This window comes from Belonocnema kinseyi, chromosome 1 (assembly GCF_010883055.1).
Source record: "Belonocnema kinseyi isolate 2016_QV_RU_SX_M_011 chromosome 1, B_treatae_v1, whole genome shotgun sequence".
Taxonomy (NCBI): domain Eukaryota; kingdom Metazoa; phylum Arthropoda; class Insecta; order Hymenoptera; family Cynipidae; genus Belonocnema; species Belonocnema kinseyi.
In genome coordinates this window covers 154,653,034-154,663,399 of record NC_046657.1, presented here as the reverse complement: position 1 = coordinate 154,663,399, position 10,366 = coordinate 154,653,034, and positions in this window count along the sequence as shown.

Here is a 10,366-nt window from a genome sequence, read left to right as displayed (position 1 = left end):
AATAAAACTCAGAATCTACCCCTAATTGTTTTAACAAGAACATTGCAAAGTTTTGCAAGAAAAAATTCAGCAAATTTTTGTTTCGAAAAAATAATCACTCAGATTGGCGCACAAATTTAACCAAATTAATAAGAAAATAATGCGACCTGATAAAGTTTGTTTTGAATAAGGTCGGGGTTTGCGAAATACTTTTTTGGGCCCGAAAACAAATTTGAACAAATTCTGAATTCAATACTTGGTCAAAAGACATTTGAATTTGCTAGGGTTGCGGGGCTAGAGAAATGGTCCTGAATTTCGATACAGATTTTCATAAAAGTCATCCCTGTTAAATTGCGTTTGTCCTAATATAATAATTTTAATTTTGTTAAACAATTTAAATACAAAAATGGAGTAATAGTTTTAGCAAAAAAGGAAAAACAGCCCCGGAATCGTACTTAGCCACATCCCTATGTTTTCTCTTCGCTTTTTAAAAGAATTCATTTTTTAAACAATTAAACTGTTATTAGAGATTGTGCCTTTATTATAAATTAAATTCTTGGTGGCAAAGAAATTTGAGGGAGATAGGCAGGTTCCTTACTAACATATCTCAAGGTATTTATTTTTTAATTTTCAAAAGAGTAATTATTGAAAAAGTTATGTTGTTTATAATATTTAGGAGTTTATTTAACAATTATGATAAAAAATTAAAATTTTCAATGTTTAAACAAACTTTTCTGGATGGCTCAACTTTTTTTTCATTTATGGAACTTCAAAGTATGTTATGCTTCAGTTCGTAACTTTCAATTATTTTTTATATTGGTTGCATATATTTATAAATAACTATAAGCAATAGAATTGTTTAAATACTAAATTTCTTCGAAGAATCCAAAAAATACCTAGAGATATTCCCGATATGGATCCAAAGGCATGAAGAATTTTTCAACAGAACTTCTAGTATTATTTATAATGAAAGCACCATAATGAAATGTATATGCTCCATGGGATATCATAAAGGTGTGAGTGTGGAGGGGTTAAAAACAATGTTTAAAGTACTTTAGATTGCTTACATCTTTTTTAAATTATGGTACTTCAAGGTATGTTATATTTGAGTTAGTAACTTATAATTATATTCTATAATTGTCAAATGAATTTATAAAAATTATAAACAATATAAATGTTTAAATAATTAAATTTTTCAAAAATACAAAAATAAGACATCTGGAGATATTGCCGAGATAGGTCCAGAGATATCTTTAGTTTTTCGATACGACTTTTATTATTATATATAATAACGGCATAATAATGAAATGTATATGCTCCATGGGATATCATAAAGGTGGGCGCGTTTAGGGGGTAAAAACAATGTTTAAACTATCTTTTTTGCATTGCTTACATTTTTTTATTTATGTTACTTTAATGTATGTTATGTCTCATTTAGTATCTTTAAATTGTTGTCAATAATCAATAAATAAATTTAAAAAAATTATAAACAATATAATTGTCCAAATAATTACTTTTTTTAATTCCTGGAGATATTCCAGAGATAAATCCAAAGGTATCTTTAATTTTTCGATAGGTCTTATAGTTTCATTTATAATAAAAGCACAATGATGAAATGTATATGCATCGGATATCATAAAGGTGAGCGTGCAGAGGGTGTAAAAACCAAGTTTATACTGTTTTAGATTGCTTAACATTTTTTTAATTTATGGTACTTCAAGCTATGCTACATTTCAATTAGTAACTTTTAATTATTTTCCATAATTGTTTAATATATTCCTAAAAATTAAAAACAATATAATTGTTTAAATAATTACTTTTTTGAAAATCTGGTAAAAACACCCAGAGAGATGTTGGTGAGGAATCCGTCCATCTCCTTCTATTTCTCTGCGACTAATACTTTTATTTATAATAACTGCACAATGTTTAACAATAATGTCATTATTTAAAAAATTAAATTTTATAAAAGTCAAGACTTGCGACTCATTTTTCTTTGAAAGGCTTAAGAAATAGAGCAAACGTTTTTTCCATCAAACAATTCAAAGATCAGTATAATGTTGGAATGCAAAATAACCAAAATCGTAATATAAGTTGAAAATTTATTTATTTTTACTAAAATCTTCAAGTTATTCTTAAATTTAATTCGATCACAAATATGATTAAAAAATGATCAAAAATCAATTTTAAAATGAATTTTGATGAAAAAATACTTGAACCTAATTTTTGTTTTGAAAGAATTGAATTTGCTTTAACCGCCCGATTTGTATACAGATGTTTTTGAAAATGATCATTTTTAAATAATACTTATCAAAATAGGCTAATTTTAATTTTTATAGACAATTAAAAAAAATGTAGAGTGTTCGGACCTATCAGCAGAAAAAATGTTGTTTTCTAAAATTTTCGTCTCTGCGCTGTTTTGGAAGAAGCTTTGATCTTTTTAAAAATATTTTATGGATTATTATATTTACCAATGAACTCAAAGAAAACCACGAAGGTCAAGAGCAAAGAAGAAACAAAGATCTTCATCTTCGGCAAATTGAGAATAATTATTGAGGAAGGTTTTTTGAGTTTTGGGCACCACCCAACGAATAAAGATTCTGGCTTTTGATTGGAATATATATGCGATTGATTTTCCGATTTGTCATTCTGAATACATCTCATTTCTTCATTTTTCAAGTTTGTTATTTTTGAAAATATTTGCTTTTTCGATGAACAAGCAACTAATTTTTTTTCAAGCCTAAGAAAAGAGAGCAGACGTGTTTTTCTCACGTTTCTGTGGCAACATATCATTTGGCTCATCAGTTCTTTAACCCAATATTTCCTAACCGCAAACTCTTTGTGCATTAAATATTTAGAATAAACGGTTGATCGCTCGCCACACGGATGTCAAGTTTGTCTTTTATTCTTCATAAAACATATCTAAAGTCAACTTACGCCGAAAAGAAAGGAGAGCTAAGCTAAAAAATACTTTGGTCAAAATTTGCAAATGTCAAAATTTTTGATTCTTTTTTACAATTTCCTTTTATATTATCACTCATAAGAATAATTTAAGATTCCAAAATTGATTCAATATTTCGTTAATTAGAATTTAGATACTTTATCAAAAAATTTTTGAACGCATTTCCTATTTTTTAGAATTATTCATCGCTTCTGTCAAAAAAATATAGAACTGGGCAGCGATGAATTTTTCGAGGGAAATTCACACTTCAGGTGCTTCGAATCAAATAATTAAACTCCCTGGTCTGAGAGTTGTCGAGAAAAGCGAAATTGGAAAAAAGCCTTCTGGTATTGTAGACCTCCACGAACATTTCATATTTACAACAGAAGGAGTGTTGGTTTCATCGGTAAGTATCAATAAATGTTAAAAAAAGAATTAAAGAATCTTAAAGATTATAAGACAATTTTTTAAATGTTTTCAACATATAGAATAATTTTAGGAATACTTTGAATTAGTTCAAAATATATTTTGAAATTTTAGAAGTGACAAAGAGATTAAAAAATAATTTGAAGTTTGAAAAAACACAAAAAAATTTAATAATATAGAGATTTTTTAAAAATTTTATAAATAACATTTTGAATTTTTATTGAGAATTTTGAAAGTTTTTAAGATAATTTTTTTTCTTATTTTCTCAGGATTCTAGGGAAAATTTTCTGTGATTCGTTATCTTTAAAAATTAATTTAACCAAATTTGGCATTGAATTTTTAAAAGATACAAAAGATATTAAAGAAATGCAAAGAAAATGTAGATTTTTTAAGATTTGTAACCAAACACTTTGGAGTTTGACTCCCTATTTTGACTGAAAAATCATTCTCTGTTAAAAATTTATCTTTGATTTACCTTAAATAATTTTTTAAATGAAAATTTAACTGTTCCAGTCAATGCTTTAACTATTCTGTCGAAATTTTCTATTTTTTTTTAAATAATTTTTTTAATTGTTAAAAGTTTATTGTTTTAACTGTAATTGTAATTATTTCAGTTGAATTATTAATCATCTTAGTTCCAAACTCATATCTTTGATTTAAGATTCACAATTTCAGTAAAAAACTCATCGCTTCAGTTAAAATTTTTTTTTGTGGAAAATAATTTTTCAATTGAAAACTTAAGAATTCCATGATTGGTTTAAAAATTATATTTTTAGTTGAAAATTCAACTAATTGTTTAAAAATTAATTTTATTTAGTTAAATATTCATTTATTTGGTTAAAGAATGATATTTTTTGTTAGAAAATTAATCTTTTTGTTTAAATTTTCAATTTTCTTCTTTAAAAGTTCAGTTAAAGATTCATAATTTCAGTTGAAAATTCATACAATCATCACAATAAATATTATTTATTCAATTTTTCTATAAACAATTAGCATCAACGTTTCCAACATCGCTGATACCTTTTACCTAAGCTGGCTTCGCTTTACTCTCATCAGGAGATGAGTTGAATGATAAAGTATTCTCATGGAGCTGAATGTTTAAATTTTAGTTTTAATAATAATTTTAGGTTATAAGTTTGATAATAAATAATTTTAGAGTTAAAAAGTGTTTTATCACTCTAAAATAGTTGCATTATAATTTAATTATTTTTAAATATTCATAAATTGAAACGCTTCTCAATCACTTTACTTCTTTCTCAATCAAAATAATTAAATTTAAAGAAAAAATTGATCTATAAATTCATAATTTATTCTAGAACAACGCACATAAGTTTTCCAAGAAAATGTCACTCAAAAAAAATGTATTTTTTCACTGAGCACTGCCAAAAAAACAATAAAAATAATTTTTCAAACTTTTTTCAATGGTTGGATTGTGTCAAGAGCCCCTTAATACATTGAAAAAAAATTTTCTTGAATGAAGAAAATATTACTTGATTCAAGTCAATCGCAGGTACGAATGGGGACCGAAACTACCGTCTCCTAACCGCGCGCTCTACCGACTTAGCTATCGAAGCACTTGGATCTCGGTGACAAAAGTTTGGGTAAGAATTTTAAGGCAGGGTCGTACAAAGTCATATGGTGTGCCTCAACCAACTTCAAACTAAAAGTTGTTTAACTCAACTTTAATTTACAATTTTTTTTTAGAAAAATTTTGGAATTGAATTTTACATATTTCAAAAAAGGCTTGATACTTTGTTCTTAATATATTTTAAAATGATTTAAAATATCCAAATGTAATGAGCAATAAATAAAAATTCTCCAGTAAAATGCGCAGTTTTCAATTTATCCAACTCTTTTATTGTATATAATACTCTGTTACTTAATTTTTAATGCAAAATAACATTCCTTAAACAATAATTTAAAATATTGGAAAACGCAAGGTAAGTTTCACTTATTTAACGAGGCATTTAATACTTTTTGTTTTTAAATATTTAAAACGCTTAAGAACGACCCAAAGGTAATAAATAATAAAGAAAAGTTGCAAGTACAAAAACGCTTTAATAACATCAATGACAATAAATTATGTTTTGCTATGCAAAAACTTTCATAAACCGCACAGTTTTTAATGTATCGAATTCTTGTATCATTCCTTTTTTTACAAAGATTTGAAGATGGAGTTGCTTTCCTAAAACAGCAATTTAAAATATGCAAAAAATAATTTAACTTTACTTATTTTACAAAACGCTCAATGATTTTTTCTTTAAAAATCCAATAAGCTTAAAAACTATCTAAAGCATATAAAAAATAGAGAACTTTAAGTTCAAAAACGCTTTAATAACCTCAGTGACGAATAAATATTTTCTGATTTTTAAAAGCCTTTGTAAAACGCACAGTTTTCAAATTATTTAATTCTTTTATAATACTTTTTAACTCAGTTTTTAATTTAAAATAACAATTCATAAAAAATAATTTAAAATATGTGGATAAAATTAATGGCTTGTTAAAATATTACCTATTTTAAAAAATGCTCGATACTTTATTTTTCTTTTAAATATAAAATACTTCGAAATCGGAAGAAACAAGAATTCTGTAAAGAAACCTTTAGTGCAAGAATTTGCAGTTAAAAAACGATCTCACGGTGGTCGGCTGAAAAAGATTTGTTTGCTTCCTTTTTGCATTTTCAAACATTTCATTAAAAAAATTTGTAAGTGTTAATTTTTTAATTGTTTCTTTATAAAATGAAATGCATTCTTAATCAGCTTTTTAATAATGTTATTGAATTCTGTTTTCTTAAATATTTTGCTTTAAAAACGCATACAATTCTGTTAAATTATCAAGAAAATGTAATAATTGTATTTTAAAGCATTTTTTAAAACTTATAACTTTATTTTATGCAATCATATATTTATTTTTTATTATTTACACAATAAAAAAATTATATACGTATATGGGTGATTGCGAAAATGTTAACCATTTGTAATCCAGGACATTTTCCATGATTAATGAATTCTTCGACTGAAAAACTTAATTTTATTAAGTTTTTATAAATATACATCCTAAGAATATTCGCATTAAATTTTCTGTAATTTATGACACGTTGAAAGGAAATTTTCTATGATCATTGACTTCATTGACTGAAAACCCTAATTTTGTTAATTTCATTTTTAAAAAACCTACATTTCTACTTAATTATTTAAAATCGCAAAATTATATGCGCGCTACAGTTTGCGGGAAGCATTGCATTGCCAATTATTAACATAAAAATATAAAACAAGATATTAACTATTTCAGATAGCAAGTAAGAATATAAAATTGAAAATTATTTAAAAAATTTCTGCCTAATAAAGAAATTTGTTTTTCATCAAGGAAAAATTAATTCTTTGAATTCGGCTAGATTAACATTTTGTATATAAAGTTAAAAAATCTGTTGCCTGAAACTCATTTAGTTTAAATTAGAATAACACATGGTCATTTTATATTTTCAAAACTATTTTTTGCACTATTATTAACTATTTTTTCATGAAATTTGACATTTCTGTGATTTTAAAACTGCTATTATGGAACACGAAAATTTTGTGAAAACAAAATACAACTATATCTTACAACCCTAATTTAAATTAAATAAGGTTCACATTACAAAATTTTTAACTTATGCAGTAAGAAGTAAATTAATTTAGACTGATATATTAATTTCCATAGTATGTGTGATCCATGTGATTCTATCACATTCGTTTTAAATTAATAATTATTTGAAGAAAAATATTCAAGCATTGTTCTAAGAGAAATTATTTCTTCGCTGAAAACATTTATTTTCTCGTCTCAAGAACATGAACATTGTTTCAATTAAAATAGTATTGAAAATAAGTATATGAATTTACTTGGATCAAGAAAAATTTCGTTAGAGTTTTCTATACTTATCGTAATAATATTATATTCTTGATTCAATATTGTGTTAAACCTGACGCAAATAAGTATAATGGAACAAATTCACTTAATAGTTTTTTGCTTAGAGTAAATATGTTCTTGATTCAAGTAGTTGTCCTGATTCTATTATTTTCTTGATTCAAGAAAATCAGTCCCTTGTAAAAAGAAAATACTTGCTTCTTAATGCAACATTTTTTTCAGTGTACATATGGAAAAATTTGTCCCTAGGAAAATTTATAGCGGCTTCATCAGAATCCAGGAGCTCAAATTTTCTGTAAAATTTTTTGTTTTCCAAGCATTAATGGGTTCATATTAAATATTCATATTAACTATTTCATGTATAATAAGACAAAACTACCAAACTGAAAATGGGAAAAATTTATATCACGTAGCTTTGACGCTGCATCGATAAATATAGCAGAGAAACCAAAAAATCAACTACTAAAATCCTTAAAAACTAAAAAAGCCTGAGAATGCACAGGTGTACCATACAAAATACTTTTTAAACACGACATTAAATATATGATAACGACAAATATTGACATTTCAGACAGACTACTAAACCGTAAAAAAAATTACTTTAAAAAAATGTAGTGAAATATCAAAATAAACTTTCTCATCAAAATATCAAATAATCCTTTCGTCTCAGATATTTAATTACGCAGTTTATTAGAGGTTTTTGAATCAATGCAATACTTTATTTTTAACTTAAACTTAAATATTTTTCATATGCTTTCTATTAGGTAACTTATATACAGAGAGCGGACGAGCATCGTTTCAAGATGCGCACGAAGCGTGGCCTCGGCTCCCTCGTTGCTGAGAACCGTCGCCTGGGGGGGGGGGGGGTTAGTGGGAGAGCCGCGCGAACATTTGAATCTCTGTGACTGTGATGAGCAGACAGCAATGAGTAGAATGAAAAAAAATAGAGCGACAAATTATAAGTTGTCATCAATTCAAATACAGGCTGGCCCCTGGACCTGGAAATCAGGAAATGACAGGATATTTTTTTTTCTGACCGCGAATTTGACCAATTTTTAGAAAATAAATCTGTCCAACTTTCAGTTGAACCGTGTTTTAAACAATTAACTAAATTTTTATATTTTTCAGTTATGATATTATTCAGTTTAGAATGCGTAATTCGAAAATCTTTCAATTTAAAGATTTTCTATTTTAATTTGTAAGCGTACATTTTCATGTAAAGAATTTTAAAATCCAGTTTTGAAGACTTAAAAAATTAAAATGTTTTAAATCGATAGTTTAGGATAAAAAAAAATTTTTAGTCGATGAAATATGAATATAAATTAATTCATAATTTTTTAATTTAACTGTACTTAAGGTATTAAAAAGTAAATAATAATTGATTTTACGAGAAGATTCGGAATCAGTTGATAATTTTAGAATTTTCAGAATTAAGCTGCTTAAATTTGAAAGTTTAATTACTTAGACAAATGTAAACACCCGATTAAAAATTTATAAACTATTATTAATTTTAAAAGAACTTGAAAGTAACATATTCGTAATTAAAGGCTTTAATTAAATTTCAAATATTGTTTCAGTTTTAATTTATTTATTTATTAACTGGGAATTTTATCAACTTTTTCGGAGCCAAAAATATAAATCCACGTTATCATTTTCAATGCTCTAAATTAAAAAATCAATCAATGAATTTAAAAATGTTCAAAATTATACTATTTTAGGAGATTTTAGCTAGAAACAATAAAACTTGAATCTTTAGATTTTTTTATAAACAGAACACTTCTTAAATTAAAAGTTAAATTATTTTTATTTTAAATACTTTAAAAATCCTTAAAACACTTTACAATCTTATTTCAAAATATTTAAAAACCTGAATGTTGCTTTACATTTTTCAAATTTTAAATTATTTTTAAAACTTTTTAAAAACGTCTAAATTTCTTTTGAAATGATTCGCATATTTCCTACATCTTTTTAAAAAATTATGCCAAATTAAAAAAAATGCTTAAAATTTTCCATATTGATTTTTTATAGTTTCGTAAGTCTTTCTATGTCCCTTTAAATATTCTCTTAAATTAAATTTTCAAAATAAAAAATCATTATCAATTTTCCTACGAATTTTAAGAAAATTTGTTTTCCTCTTTCAAAGCCCTTCGCAATTCTTAAAAATCTTCGAAATTATTTGAAATCATTTCAGATATTTAATTAAGTTAGAATTTTTTCAAATCTTCTAAATATTTCTTGAACTTTCACGATTTTTTTTTTAAATAGTGGGTTTTAAATGGTTATTTATACATAACAATTTAAAACTTTGAGTAACAAATTAGTCTTTTAAATAGAACAATTAAAATTGTAACGTTGAGAGTTTGGTTTTTTGTTTAGTGTTGTATTTTTTCTTTGTAATTACGGATTTTAAATGAGCAGTTACATATTTCTCAATATTAAATAAGTGTTGTTTTTCTTAATTAAAATTTTTTTTAATTGAATGATTTAAAAATGAAAGATTCTAAACTGAAAAAAAATTTGAAATTTAATCAAAGTCTTTAATTACGAATATATTATTTTTAAATAAAAAATAATTTGTAAAGTTTCAATCGGGTATTTACATTTGTCTAACTAATAAGACTTTCAAATTTAAACATTTTATTTGCAAAATTTTAAATCTGGAAATTCTAAAATCAGAAACTGATTCCGCATCTTCTCGTAAAATCAATTATTATCTAATTTTCAATATTTAAAGAACACTTCAATAAAAAAAATATTTTGAAATTTATATTCAAATGTTATAGACTAAAAATGTTTTTTACTTTAAATCCTAAACGATCTATTTTAAGCATTTGTAACTTTTATTTTGTTAGTCTTTAAAACTGCATTTTAAAATTCTTTAAATAAAAATTTACGCTTAAAAATTAAAATAGAATATTTTCGAATTACACATCCCAAACTGAATAATATCATGATTTAAAAATATAACTATTTAGCTAATTATTTAAAACACGGTTCAAATCAAATTTCGAAAGATTTATTTTCTAAACATTGGTCACATTCCCGGTCAAAAAATAAATGTACTGCCATTTCCCGATTTCCAGGACCAGCGGCCACCCTCTACTTGCATTTATGACAAGG